At 50.5% G+C, this 12,557-nt stretch overlaps 1 long non-coding RNA gene across 1 annotated transcript in view; it reads left to right on the top strand.

Moving 5' to 3' along the window:
• The first annotated feature begins 2,444 nt into the window (after positions 1–2,444).
• LOC143694674 (uncharacterized) overlaps positions 2,445–12,557 on the top strand; it is a 164,861-nt gene continuing 154,748 nt past the window's right edge. Inside the window, exon 1 of the long non-coding RNA XR_013183332.1 lies at positions 2,445–2,579. This is a non-coding gene — a long non-coding RNA (uncharacterized LOC143694674). The remainder of the gene's footprint in view (positions 2,580–12,557) is intronic.

The raw sequence follows: 12,557 nt of genomic DNA, 5'->3' as shown, positions 1-12,557 counted from the left end.
AGTTTGGGGTGGAGCACCCAGGGAGGGAGAGCGGGCACAGAATAACGCACAGCCCTGAGTTTGGGGTGAGGCACCCAGGGAGGGAGAGTGGGCACAGAATAACGCACAGCCCTGAGTTTGGAGCAGGGCACCCAGGGAGGGAGAGCAGGCACAGAATAACGCACAGCCCTGAGTTTGGGGTGAGGCACCCAGGGAGGGAGAGCGGGCACAGAATAACGCACAGCCCTGAGTTTGGAGCGGGGCACCCAGGGAGGGAGAGCGGGCACAGAATAATGCACAGCCCTGAGTTTGGGGTGAGGCACCCAGGGAGGGAGAGCGGGCACAGAATAACGCACAGCCCTGAGTTTGGGGTGAGGCACCCAGGGAGGGAGAGCAGGCACAGAATAACGCACAGCCCTGAGTTTGGGGTGGAGCACCCAGGGAGGGAGAGCGGGCACAGAATAACGCACAGCCCTGAGTTTGGGGTGAGGCACCCAGGGAGGGAGAGTGGGCACAGAATAACGCACAGCCCTGAGTTTGGAGCAGGGCACCCAGGGAGGGAGAGCAGGCACAGAATAACGCACAGCCCTGAGTTTGGGGTGGAGCACCCAGGGAGGGAGAGCGGGCACAGAATAACGCACAGCCCTGAGTTTGGGGTGAGGCACCCAGGGAGGGAGAGTGGGCACAGAATAACGCACAGCCCTGAGTTTGGAGCAGGGCACCCAGGGAGGGAGAGCAGGCACAGAATAACGCACAGCCCTGAGTTTGGGGTGAGGCACCCAGGGAGGGAGAGCGGGCACAGAATAACGCACAGCCCTGAGTTTGGAGCGGGGCACCCAGGGAGGGAGAGCGGGCACAGAATAATGCACAGCCCTGAGTTTGGGGTGAGGCACCCAGGGAGGGAGAGCGGGCACAGAATAACGCACAGCCCTGAGTTTGGGGTGGAGCACCCAGGGAGGGAGAGCAGGCACAGAATAACGCACAGCCCTGAGTTTGGGGTGAGGCACCCAGGGAGGGAGAGCGGGCACAGAATAACGCACAGCCCTGAGTTTGGAGCGGGGCACCCAGGGAATGAGAGCGGGCACAGAATAACGCACAGCCCTGAGTTTGGGGTGAGGCACCCTGCTCTGCACAGCAGCAGCCGCATTTGTCCCGGTTCCCACGGGCGGGTTTGGGAATCTGCCGCGGGGTGTGCGCCTGAGGGAAGGAGCCAGCCCTCCTTCCCTGCCTTCTGTCCTCGCTCCCGGCCACACGGTGGTGGTGTTGTTTTCCCAATCCCGAAAAGCTCTCTCCAGGAGCAGCTGGAGGAGTGGGATTGGGGTTTGGGGGCTGCAGCTGACTGACAGCAGCTGATCCTGAGAAAGCTCCATGCCGTTTTCACGTCGGGGCATCAGAAACGTGGCACCGGTATTGGTGTGGAGCAGTAGTGCTGCTTTTCCAGCTTCCAAGCTTTGGAACACAAAGTTCCCCTGAGTTTGGTGGTTTAGTGCTGCTTTATCCCCGCGGGGTGAAATGAGGGCGAGCCTTTTTTCCAGGGAACTTAAGAACTCTGAGTCCTTGGGTGTCATTTTATAAAATTAAAGCTGTTGTTTGTGAAAAGGTGGTTTAGACTCTGTTATAAGGAATGGATCATTCCAGATTCCCGTTGGCAGAGGTTTAAATCCCAACAATATCTGGTGTGGGAGCCTGCCTGCTCAGGGAGAGGGCACATGCAGGGATGCCCTGGAGCAGACAGAGGTTGGAGCTGGTGTGTGATCCTTGAGCACCTGATCCAGGCCAGGTCTCCTTGGCCAAGTACCCTGCAGGCTCTGGAATGCTGTGAAATCCTTCCTGGGAGGCTGTGGGAAAAGGTAATTGAAACATCCTTGAGATCCAGGAGTCCTGGGCAGGCTGTGTTTACAGGCTGGGCTTGGAGCAGGAGCTCGAGCAGGAATTAAACAAAAACCAACCCAAAACTGAACCAAAATACCTCAAACCAAAAGAAAACCCAGCCAAACAGGATGAGGGGTGTGGGATGGGCTCCTCCATCCCTGTTGGTCTGGAAGCTGAGGTGTGCCCTGGGTTAGTTTTAGGGCAGGAGCCGCTTTTATTGGTAAAACCTGACCTTGAGATGGCCTGGGCTCTGTCCTGCTTGGAAACGGAGCTCACCTCTGATGGCAGAGGGAGCAGAGCCACCCTGGAGTCCCTCCTGGTCCCCCAGCAAGGAGAAGGAGCAGCCAGGCAGGACCCAGAGCAGCTGGGCCAGGAGATCAAGAGGGCTTTGGTGCCTCCTCTTCCTCACCCCGTGGCCCCAGGGAAGGAAATCAGGTACAATTTAATTACATTTAATTACAGTGCCTGATGATGCTGCTCCCCAGCACAGGAAGGACGTGGAGCTCCAGAGGAGGCACCAGGATGATCAGAGGGATGGGAGAGCTGGGGGTGCTCCCCTGGAGAGGAGAAGGATCCAGGCAGAGCTCAGAGCCCCTGGAGGGGCTCCAGGAGAGCTGCAGAGGGACTGGGGACAAGGCCTGGAGGGACAGGACCCAGGGAATGGCTCCCAGTGCCAGAGGGCAGGGATGGATGGGACATTGGGAATTGGGAATTGTTCCCTGGCACAGGTGCCCAGAGCAGCTGGGGCTGCCCCTGGATCCCTGGCAGTGCCCAAGGCCAGGCTGGACACTGGGGCTGGGAGCACCTGGGACAGTGGGAGGTGTCCCTGCCATGGCAGGGGTGGCACTGGGTGGGATTTGGGCTCCCTGTGAACCCATCCTAAGATTCCATGCTCTTCCTGGCATATTCCTGGTCCTTGCAGTGGAGCAGGTGGGGCTGTGTGATCTGTTCAGTTCTGTGGAATTTAATTTCCAAATGCATTTTAAAAAGGGCAGTTTGGGGGAAGTTCAGTGTTTGGGGGCAGAGCAGGCTCTGACAGCTCCTCTCCATCAGGCACCTGTCAGTGCAGCTCCAGCATCCTCAGCAGCCCTCCAGAGCCTCAGTTACTCTGAGTGGGCTTTGAATTCATTGTGTGCAGTTCAACTTCGGCAAGTTTTTGTACTTCATTCGCTTGTAAGCTATGGACAAAAATGGCAGTAATTTGAATTTTTTCTAGGTCACTGTACACTATTATCAGCTGGTCTCCTTCCTATCAGTTTCAACCATTCAGTTTTTAGCCAACAGATTTTTAAAATAAATATGCCCTGGCTGAGAATGAGGAGATGCTGTTCTAAAATTGTTAGAGCTTGTTGTTAAAAATGACCTTCATGCAAGAGGAGGTTATTTGACTTAAATAGACTTTAAAAAACTTCTTCATTTCAGCAGAGCAGATTCTGATGGACTGAGAGAATTGCCTGACCACTAACTGGGACCAGGGAGGATTTACAGGACTGCTCCAGTGGCAGCTGATAAGCAGGAGAAGGGCTTGGCCCTTTGTGTGGAAAACAGGGATAGGGAGAATGTTGGAATAGTGAGAGAGCCTTGGAAGGAAGAGAAATCATGCAGGTGCTGTGGTGGAGGTGGGAGCTGGCCCAGAGGGCAGCACAGGACTGGCTCACCTTGGCCTGCTTGGTGTTCCCAATAAATGTGTGTCCATCCCTGGAGCCCGGCTGCTTTCGCTCAGGCCCGTGCCCTCAGTGCCTCCTCACCCTCCAGAATTCCCTTAGTGCAGCCTGTGCTCAGCCAGGCTGGGAGATTCCTGCCCTGGTTCTTCTCCAGCTCCTGGGCTGGTGAGTATTTCTAAGCAGTAAAGCCTTCTGTCCACCCTGCTAGAGGCACAGGGGCTGTGGTGGGTGGAGGTCATTTCTAAGCAGTAGAGCCTTCTGTCCACCCTGCTAGAGGCACAGGGGCTGTGGTGGGTGGAGGTCATGTCCTCCTGCCCAGGGGCTCCCAGCTCTGCTCCCAGCCTGCTGCAGGACGGACAGGGCTCCCTTCCTGCTGAGCCTGTGGCTGTGAGTTAGAGACATCTCTCCTCCACCTGCTGGGATGGGAAGAGTGATGAAATACCAAATGTTGTCTCAGGAGAGGCTCCTCCAGCAGAGCCAGTGCTGGGTGCTGAGCAATCTCCTGACAGGAAATACAGCCAGCCCCATCCAGAATTAGCTCAGATCCATTCTTTTCAGCCAATTTTTATTTTTTTTCCCTGATAAGGCACTCGCAACACCTCTAATTTTAGCCTGGCTCTACGTTCCCAGCGCGAGCCGTGCCAGGAGGGTGGAGCAGTGCTCTGCTGGGAACGTGACTGGGCCGAGGGAAACGTGCCCAGCCAGCCACCAGAGCACAGCCCAGGGAAGGGGCTTTGCTGTGCCACTCCTGTGGGTCTGGGGAATGAACCCCTGTCAGGGTGTCCATGGGCTGCTCACCACCCCAGCAGGGTTTCTCTGTGTTTTGGGTGGGAGTGGGGATCTGCTGGAGCTCTGAGAAGCTCTGCAGGGCCAGGTGGGACCCAGGGGTCAACAGGGCCCAGGGCTGGCTCCTGCACTTGGGTGACAACAACCCCTGGAATGCTCCAGGCTGGGAAAGAGGGGCTGGAAAGCTGGGAAAGGCCCTGGGGATGCTGGTGACAGCAGCTGGGCATGAGCCCAGGGGTGGCAAGAGGGGCAAGAGGCCGATGGCCCCTGGATTGGGTCAACCCTTCATGAGAGACCCTGAGGGGCTGGAGAGTGTCCAGGGCAGGGAATGGAGCTGGGAAGGAGCTGGAGAATCCCTGAGGGAGCTGGGCAGGGGCTGCAGAATCCCTGAGGGAGCTGGGCAGGGGCTGCAGAATCCCTGAGGGAGCTGGGCAGGGGCTGCAGAATCCCTGAGGGAGCTGGGCAGGGGCTCAGCCTGGAGCAAAGGAGGCTCAGGGGCCCTTGTGGCTCTGCACAGCTCCTGCCAGGAGGGCACAGCCAGGGGAGAGTCAGGGAACAGGGACAGGAGGAGAGGGAACGGCCCTGAGTTGTGTCACGGGAGAAGCGGGCTGGACAGCAGCAGGAATTTCCCCATGGAAAGGGGCTCAGGCACTGGAACTGCCCAGGGAGGGTTGCAGTGCCCATCCCTGGAGGTGGCACTCGGAGCCCTGGGCTGGGGACAGGGTGGGCATTGGGCACAGCTGGGACTCCATGGGCTGGGAGGGCTTTTCCAGCCTCAGGGATCCTGGGATTCTGTGATGTTTGCAGGGCGTGACCATGGCTGTGAATGGGGCTGTGCAAAGGAGCTGAGAAAATTCTCCTGAAATCCCAGCTGGGAATCCTGGCTGGATGAGGCTGCCCAGGGGGTTAAACACTGAGTGCTGGGCTTACCTTCACTTAGTCTTGATCTCAGCACCACTTAAACACTGGGCAATGCTTTGAACTTTCCTTTGTAGAAGAAATGTGGGCAGTTCAGCTTTGGAAGCCTTGGGATCAGGACTCTGGCCTGGAGAGGAACTGGGTACCCCAGGGATGGACTCCCCATGCCCCAGGAGTGCTCAAGGCCAGCTTGGGTGGGGCTTGGAGCTCAAACCTGCATTTTGAACACTGCAAGTTTGAGCTCCTGGGTAGGTCCAGGCTCTACTGCTGTGTATTTTAAAGTGGCCACAGAGACAATTTAGTCTGAACTCAGAACTGGAATTTTTCAGGATTCCAGCAATACCTCGGTTCAGACTTGGCATTGGGCTCAAATCCAGCTCATTTAAACATATTAAAAACAAACCAAAACAAATGTCACTGGGAGTTTCTGATGGCACACTCATGATAATAATGATAAATGCAATTAATATAATTTGCTTTCTTAAATTAGGGCTCTTTGAGAGTTCTGGCAGAGACTGAGACAAGCGGGCCCATGACCAAGTGATCTCCCAGCTCTCCAACCTCCCCTTTATCATCTGTGCTGTTTAAAATCATCAGGGAGTTATTTTGATAAGAGTTTGAAGCTTGTGAGGTTTGAATTGCCAAGAAAACTTTAGAGGAGCTCTGGGCCCTTAACAGTAAATGGGTCCGAATTAGATTTAAACTGATATTTACTTTGGGGCTAAGCCTCAGCCACAGCTTTGGGGATGTCACACTTCAAGCTCTGCTTTAATAAAATGGCAAAAACTTGGTGCAGTTTAGTGAAATTCCTGATGTGATCCCCGCTGGCTCTGGGAACAGGGATAAACTGCATCCCAAGGAGTCTCAGTGTGGTGAATCATGCAGCACAAACCCTGCTCACAAAACCTGCTTCATTATATAATGGTGCTCAGGGATTGCCAGGGCTCTGTCCTACAAGGCAGAGCAATTTTAACCTGAGAAATACAAAAAGCTGATTTAGAGCTGCCTGGGTTTGGATAATGGTGCTCAGCCACTTTCCTTGGCAATCCTACAGCCAAGGGGTGGTTAGTTGTGGAATTAAACTTGCCATAAAAGTACAGTTTAAAAGGAAAAGGAGCGTTTAGTTAGTTTTTGATCGCTTTTAAAAATTTCTTTGTTTTTATTTTCTTTCCTGACTGGAATTCTCCCCGAGTTTCAGTGGCTCACCTGTGTGAGTCAAAGCTCTGGTGGGTACACACTCCCTGTCACACAGATTCCTCACCTGATCACACAAAAGCCTTCACAGATTCTCCTGGGCAAGAGCAGATGTCGCCAGGTTTAAAAACAAAATTAAGCCACCAGCAGCAGCTCTTGAGAATTCCTCAGCCATCGGGGCTTAATTCCATGGTGCTGTGCTGTTGTCTGTCAACCATTCATGCAATTAAGGGAAAATCTCTCCCAACGTTTCCATGGTGCTGGAGCACTCCAGGAGAACAGGCAGCCCACACAGGAGCCAGCAGCAATGAAATATTAATTGAGCACCAGCACATGTTCAATAATCTTCACGCTTAATCCGGGCCCAGCAAATGAGGAGTGAAACAGCACAGCCAGGATTTTCCCTTTGTCCAAGGGGAAAAAGCCATTTAACACGGGCTCGGGGTGGCACTGGTGTCCTGAGGGAGCAGTGCAGGGCTGCTGGGGCTGGAGCTGCCCCAGGGGCTGTGGGAATGAATGCAAGGTGTGCGTCCAGAGAAACCCAAGGGATTCTGAAATGTGCAGCAAGCAGGGAGTGATGAATTTACTGCAGGGCCCTGAGATCATGGAGTCCTGGAATGGTTGGGTGGGAAGGGACCGTGAAGCTGATCCCATGGCACTGCTCCATGGCAGGGACACTTCCCACCCAACCATTCCAGGACTCCATGATGTCCCAGGGTGTCCCAATGCCCAGCCTGGCCTTGGGCACTGCCAGGGATCCAGGGGCAGCCCCAGCTGCTCTGGGAATTCCAGCCCAGCCCTGCCCACCCTGCCAGGAACAATTCCCAATGTCCCATCCATCCCTGCCCTCTGGCAGTGGGAGCCATTCCCATGTCCTGTCCCTCCAGCTGAAGGAGGGCAGGCAGATCCCAGATGGAATTGTCTCCCTGTGAGCTGCAGAGTGGATTTGGGGGAAGCTGTTCCCCCTCCAGCAGCCCCAGGGCTCATCCACACATCCCAGCCCTGTCCAGGTGGCTGTGTCCACCCTTGGAATGCGCTGAGCCTGTGCCATCAGTCTGGAACAGCATTTCCAGGCTCTGGGAATGCCCAGTGAGCCTCTCCTAGGGCTGGGCTGTGCTTGGTGATGGCACCTGGGAGTGTGGGCTGAGCACTCCTGTGACAGCCACTCATTCCCACAGGGATCTCCAGCCCCAGGAAATCAAATATCCCAGATCCCAGGTGCTGTGAGCTGCCCGTGTGATCCACCCAAAGAGGGAATGAGTCTGGATTGGAATAAATTCAGGGAATAAATCACTCAGGCTCCATCCTTTTCATGGTGGGAAAAGCCCCCTTTTCACTCACATAACTCCTTTTGTACGGTTTTACAGCCCCCGTGTGTCACTGCAATTGGTCAGCAGCTTTCTTGGCAATTACTCTGCTGGTTAATAACAAGTTGTTACCCTGGATTGATTGCTCACTCAAACTCTCAGTGTGGGCATGCAGGGAAAGTTGTTTGTGAGAGATAGTTCCCGTTTTTGTATCTAAAAGCAGCTTATACAGGAGCTGGTTGTTTCTCACCCAGGAACAGAGGGTTTTGTTAACCAGCTGCTCACACCAGGGCTGCTTTCACGTGGACACTTGCAAGGGGCTACCTTGGCAAGGCCAGCCACTGATTCCAGAAGAGCCAGACTGATTTTAGGAGGTCTTTCTTTATAATTTCTCTACCTTGCTGCGAGTCTGGGTCCATGGGAAGGGCTCCAGCCAGGCCCGTGCTGCTCCTGCCTTTGCCATTTCTCCTCTGTGAGCTGGGATGAGTTTGGGTGAGCTGGGATTGGTTGGGCCAGAGCAGCCTCATCTCCCTGGGAAAGAAACCCTGTCCTGGTGTGTTAGATACTGAGAATTTTAAACTTTCTGTGTTAAAAGACACAGACCCCCAAGAGAACACTTACATTTGACCCGAGGCCGTAGACAAAACTTCAAAAATTAAATAATAACAGTAAGATTATAAGTGTCATTTAATTAAAAGTGTATAATATTGTATAATAAAAAACTTAGAGTTTAAAGTTTTAAAATATAGTAATATATATAAAATAAGAGATATATATTATATATATTATTTATATTTATATAGAAATATATATAAATTATATATATTATATATATCTTATATATATTACTATATTTTAAAACTTTAACCTCTCTCTCTATATATATAGTTTATATATATATATAATTATAATATTTATACTATATATATAATTTATTACATATTATATATTATAAAATATTTAAATTTTTTATAATATATTATATATTATAAAATTATATATAATTTATTTAATATATAATCATAAATAATTTATTATATATCTACAATTTAAAAAAATATATAATATATATAAAACAAGAGAAAAGTTTTAAAGCAGAAGTGAGTCCTTCTTCTTTACCTTCTTCTTCAACTTCTTCTTCATGGGTTTAGGTGGTGTTTTGTAATTAAACAAAAAAGTCCACATTACGAGACATGAGTGATTTGTTATTAAGTTTAAAGTAAAAATAATTTAAGTATCATTTCTTAATTAAATAGTTTTTCCTTGAAAGACCTTGTAAAGATAAATATGAAGGCATTTTATAACTTATTAGTAAAATACTGTAAAACTCACAACTTGTAAAACTATATTATAAATTAAAAATAACAAATACCCGAGTCCAAACACAAAATACTGTCTCAAACACTTTCAATCCCAATCCTAACCAAAATAAATGTCCATGGAGAAAAATCAGGGGAAAACTGAGACCTGTGTTCTCCAGATTATTTAATTTCTAGATATCTCAGAAAGGGTTCTGTCAGCTCACTTATGTGAGAGCAGATAATGGGAGAAATATTGATATCTGAAAAGAGACTTTCAGGGGCTGAACTGTATTTATTTTAAACTTCTGAGGTGTGTGATCTACAAAAACCTGAGAAAATGTGTGCAGATAAAGTTTCAAGAAGAAAGGGAGTGAAAACTCTGGACTTGAAAAGGAAGTGGAGAGGGAAATATCAAGGTTTGCTTCTTTTTGCCTTTTTTCCCTAATTTCTCCACTTCAGATGCTAATTAACATTTCAGAGGAAGGAAGGCTTTGCTAAAAATCCAACATCTCTCCTTAAGGCTTGGCTTAAAAAGAATTCAAGACTTGTGTTGAAAACCAGGCTAATATTGGCATTCCTGATATTTTAAGGATAAAAGAAGGAACAAATCAAGCAAAGCCATCCTAGACAGTCTCTCAAGCCCACATAAAGACACAAATTCAGGCAAAAGAGGGTTTTAAATACTTGGCAACTGCTCTGTAACATTCACTCCAGTTCTTTCCCCTTGTGTTCCTCAGGGGTGCATCCCAGGTGGTTGTTCCCTGCAGATATTTGTGGGGTGGATTCCCCACTCCTGCTCAGACAAGTTACTGTGGACAATGGTGGCGCCTCAAAATGTTGAATTTTCTTTTCTAATACACCAGCTCTGGCAGTGGGAGCCATTCCCTGTGTCCTGTCCCTCCATCCCCTGTCCCCAGTCCCTCTGCAGCTCTCCTGGAGCCCCTCCAGGCCCTGCCAGGGGCTCTGAGCTCTCCCTGGATCCTTCTCCTCTCCAGGTGAGCACCCCCAGGTGTCCCAGCCTGGCCCCAGAGGGGCTCCAGCCCCTGGTGCTGGTCCATGGCCCTAAAATGCTTTCCAGCAGAAAAATCAGCTCCTCTCTTGTCCAAATCTCTTTTTTTTTTTCCTTGATTTAATCATGAGTGAAAAATCTTATTGGACAATTTATCAGTCATGAGAAAGAGGTAGAAGTAATTATGGGCATTAATAACAAAAGGAATTATCTGGAATAAACGAATCCAGTGTTCCCGTTTTCCCTGCTGTCATGAGAATGCTTGGTTGGGATGGGCATTGCAATCCTCCCAAGAGGGAGCTTCCCAACCCAGATCTCAGCTAAAACTCCTCCAGAAGATAAACCCCATCCCCATGGGCATTCCCTGCTGTGGGACTGCTGGAAAATTGACTCGTGAACCTTCTGGCTGTGGCAATTTCAGGTGCCCTTTGTCCCCCCTTGTCTGTGGGGTGTTTTGTCCTGGGGTGGCCAATAAGGATTTCCCCCCTCAGGCCTTCAGCCCTGTGCTACTGTGGCAGCTGAGTGTGAGTCCCTGAGGTGACCCTAAATTAACTTTGGGATCCATAAATGATACCCTGGCTTTCCATCTTCCCCTCAGAACTTCATCTCTTATTGTAGCCCCATAATTTTTTTTTTTTTTTCCCCCAGATAAAAACTATTTTGCTGATGAAACAAAATGGTTTTTTCTCTGCCTAATGGGGGAAATTTCCATTTCCTACTTGCCTGTGACTTTTGGTCTCCTGGTTGTGGCTCCCAGCTTTCCTTACAGACCCTGGAATTCTGCCCTCTCTCCCTGCCAAGGGCAAAGCTTTCCTTGGCTGCTTGGCCAGGGTTTGGGAATGCACAGAGGGAATCCAGAGGAGCCCTCTGCCCTTGCCAGGCTCTGCAGAGATGGGGATTAGTGCCAGGCCTTGGTTGGGATGCTGACACCCCTGATCCCTGGAGGAATCTCAGGATAAAGCTGGGCACGCTGGCTTGGCCATGGCAGCTGATCCATGGGTTTGAGCCTTGGTTTTTCCCTCCTGAGGCAGAGCTGTGATTTGCACAGCTGCCAGGGCACTGGGAGAGGCACAAACTCGATTTCCCTGATGTTCCTGGCAATCCCTTTATTCCACAACGTGTGCTGGGGCAAGGCCACCTTGCTAATGAGAAAAGCCCCAGTGGGAGACACCAGTAATGGGTGCTTACTGCCCAGCTTTAGGAAAAGCTCTTTTGTGCTTGGATTTAAACAAAAAAAAAGCAGCTTTTGTTATTTTGGTGAGTTTTATCTCTTCAGCTGGTCTGGAGACAGTGTATTAGTCAGATGTGTGGGTAGTGGATCACCCAGGATGTCAAACTCGGTGTTTTAATTAAAAATACACGGCTTTGACATATTAAGCATCCATTAAAAGCCCCACTGCTTGTCTGGGGAGGCTCTGAGGGCAGAACTGAGCTGATTAAATGGAAAGAATGGAAGTGTTGCTTTGGATTATTGTTATTATTTTGCTTGTCTCCCGAGCAAGCGATCTGGAGGGTTTATCTGGCTGGGGGACAGCCAGCAGGTGAAAAAATGTCATTTTTTCCCTGTTAGAGCAGAGTGTTTTTATTTGATCAGCACAGAGCAGAGGGGGGGGTGTTGGGTGGTGTGGCCTGAAGGCTGCTGGGCTTTGCAGGGAGAGGAGAAATTGTATTTTCTAAATCCCTGTGACACTTTAAACAAGGAGGATTTTCCCCCCTCACGGGCTCTGTTCTCAGGTGTGCTTGGATGCAGAGTGCAGGGCTCTGGGCTTTCCTCACAATGGGATCCTGTTCCCAGGGCTGCTCCTGCTCCTGGACTCCCTGCACAGCTGAGGAACATTTCCTAAATGGTCATACAAAAAAACCAAAACGGGAAATAAAGAGAAATCTTCAAAATAAAACCCCAAACCATGAAGGGCTGGATTGTAATTGCCCAGGGAAGGGTTGTCCCTTTGTCCCACATCCCTCAAAGCTGAGCCCTAATGAAAGGGACTTCTCCATTCCGAGCAGGAATTGTTCCTGGCAGGGTGGGCAGGCCCTGGAATAGAATTCCCAGATTTTCTGTGGCTGCCCCTGCATCCCTGGCAGTGCCCAGGGCCAGGCTGGACACTGGGGCTGGAGCACCTGGGGCAGTGGGAGGTGTCCCTGCCATGGCAGGGGTGGAATAAATGAGTTTTAAGGTCCTTTCTGGCCCAAACCAGTCTGGGAGTCCATGATTATACCAAGGAAAATGGGGAAATGAGAGGCTGCTGCACAGCTGCCTTTTCTGGGGTTATTTTAGGCAACCACAGCTTTCTTTAATTTTGAAATAGAAAATCGGCGCAGAATTGGATTAATCTGGGTGAATTGGAGTGGGCTGTGGGGTTTGTTGAAATGTGATTTTAGCTGAATGGGAAGGTGCTGGCCCTGAGGCTCTGCTGAGCCCCCAGGAGGTGCAGAGCCGTGCATTGGTATTCAGGAGCTGCAGGGCTGCATTGCTGCCAGGCTATTTAAAACCTGCAGAAACCCTCCTGAAACAAGGTTATGCTCT

This window comes from Agelaius phoeniceus, chromosome 8, assembly GCF_051311805.1.
Source record: "Agelaius phoeniceus isolate bAgePho1 chromosome 8, bAgePho1.hap1, whole genome shotgun sequence".
Taxonomy (NCBI): domain Eukaryota; kingdom Metazoa; phylum Chordata; class Aves; order Passeriformes; family Icteridae; genus Agelaius; species Agelaius phoeniceus.
Note: the sequence above shows the minus strand (reverse complement) of the source record. Positions and strands in the feature narration are given on the sequence as shown.